This window comes from Crinia signifera, chromosome 3 (assembly GCF_055691185.1).
Source record: "Crinia signifera chromosome 3, ASM5569118v1, whole genome shotgun sequence".
NCBI classification, from domain to species: Eukaryota; Metazoa; Chordata; class Amphibia; order Anura; family Myobatrachidae; genus Crinia; species Crinia signifera.
The window spans coordinates 143,759,545-143,762,153 of NC_139219.1; positions in this window are offsets into that span (position 1 = coordinate 143,759,545).

The following is a 2,609-nucleotide window of genomic DNA, read 5'->3' on the forward strand; positions in this document are numbered from 1 at the left end:
ATCCTGCCTCACCAGCTTTACATGCTGCGTTACTTATGTTGGATTCTGTTGTTTGGCTCTGAAGCAGAATAAGAGTCTATCAGGATGTGGAGCTGACTAATATCCTTTATAAGTTCCCCACCTTTCACCTTCTTCACTCATATTGCTGTGCAATCACGACAACAATTAATGATCAGATAATTATTTTCTGGTAATGAAAATAAATCTTAAACTAATCTGGCACCTCTTTCAGAGTTGAAGAAAGTGAACACACTGTGGCTTTCATGAATGGTCAATCACTAGATGTAGGAGAGTACGTGGAGCATCATTTTGCTAAATTATGTTCAGCCTAGGAAAAGACAAGCATACATATTTCCACTACAAAGTGCACTGGTAAGTAAAGTTATAGGTTACTTTTTCCTGTTAGTTCTCGCTAAAGTCATCCCTCTCCAGCTGTTGTTGAACTATGCATCCCAGCATGTCCTGCAACAGTTTTAGCATGGTCAAATAGAAAGCTGTAGCAGGGCATGCTGGGATGCGTAGTTCAACAACAGCTGGAGGGCCAAAGGTTCCCCATCCCTGCCAAAAACCATGGCACACACTTTAAATCCTGTTTAGTGCAAGGTGTCAAACACTGGCAAGCTCTGTTCATGTGCAGCTGGGATCAGCTAGCTGCTGTTTTACCAATACTAGGCCAAATTTCCTGGACATGAATCCAGAGACCCATCAGTAGCCAGGGCAACCTATATATATATATATATATATATATATATATATATATATATATATATATATATCTCCTTAGCCATTACTCACTGCCAGTACAATTTCTGCTGTAGCCTACTTCTAGTTTCAGTCTTCAGTTTCCACAGTCCAGTGTGCTTCATTGACTGCTGTGATTTGTTGACTGCTGGCTATTATTGCTATCCCCAGTTTCCTGTTATCCTGAGATGCTCTCAGCACTCGTCCCTGTGCTCTCACAGTTTTCAGTGTGTTCCTTTTGGGGTGCCAGTATTACTAAACACCATCCACAATCTCCTGTGTAATCCTGAGGTACTCCCAGTGACAGTCCCTCCATCTGAATAATCTCAGTTTTCAGTGTGTTCCTATTTAGCTGCCAGTTACACTAAGCATTATCCAGTCTGCTGTGTGTTGCTGTCATACTTCAGGTGCTAGTCATTATATTACTGAGCACCCTCACAGTTTCCAATGTATTCCTGTTGTGCTCCAAGCAACCAATCAGATTCTGTCTACCATTGCTTGTAACTTGTAACATTGCTTCTTTTCATTATTAGAAGCTTTAGTAAATGTACCCCTTAGTCTCCAGAGTGCTTCAAATATCAGCAATTACCATTGCGCACACAGTTTCAGGACCAGTCACTACTGTAGGTGCTTCTCACAGTTTCCAGGTATCACTAGCATACAGTAGTTCTTTCTGTTGGCATTATGTGCAGGCTCCTGTTTAACCTTTGTCTCCTGTGCTATTGACTGCTATATCCTTTGATATTGACTGCCCTATATTCTCAGATACTCTCTATGTCTAATAGAATCCATAATGGACACCCCCCTAGTCTCCTGTCTTAACAATATTTGCCAGTCCTTATTGCTAATAAGTGATTGTTGCATTGCGCTTTACAAATCTCTAATTGTTTTGCAAGTCTAAATTTACCAGTTCCATTTCTTAAATGAGGAGAAACCATATTTAGGGGGGTATTCAATTAGTGCCAAATTTTTGCGAGTGGAGATTCGCCCTACTCAAATGGAGGCAGGGTCGTCTTTTCGTATGGGCTTAATGGGCACATGCCCAGGGGCCCCAGGTGAATAAGGGCTGAGGATCCCCTTTTTCCAGCGATACCAGAATTTAGAAAATCGGCCATGGGGAACTGGAGATATCCAACTTAAAAGCGCAGTCCACATCCGACCTGTTAATTGCATTTCCCAGTCATATTTCTCAGGTTCTCTCTGACTAGACTTAGTTTTTCTGAGAGTATATTCCAAAAGCTGGGACTCTCCCCATTCTGTCGACACTAGCAGTTTGTCTCTATCATGCCCAGAACCAGAGCTATCAGCCTTCCAGCAGCCGGTCCCTGCTCCAGCTCCAAACGTCTGGTGTACAGTTTTATATTTTTGTCAATGGATTGCTCTGGCTCCTGAGCCTCTGATCCCCAAGTCCCCAGCACCTCCTGAAAGTTAGGACTCTAGGTTTTTATACTATTGAAGGCTAAGAAATCTATTTCCAGATAATGGGGATATCTGCAGTCAAACAAGCTGCCCTTCCACCGGAAAATGACGAATATTAATTCCACTCCATTATCCAACCCTCCCCTGCGTATAAAACACCCCCTACCTCCCTGAAAGTAATTTACAAGGGACCCTTTATTCAGCTCATTGCCCCCTTCCACACGTTAGTGTTCTCCCTCCCACCACCTGTGCAGTAAAGGAGTAATTAGCAGAAGTTACTGCTCCAGGTCCTACATGTTGAGTGGAAGATAGAGCACCCCCTGCCACCCGTGGGACATCAAAGCTGCTGCTGATAGCACCCCTCACCCCTAGGAGGGGAGAATGGGTAAGGGCCCCAGTTTATTGCTTTGCCCAGGGGCCCACACTGATGTTAAGACGGCACTGAATGG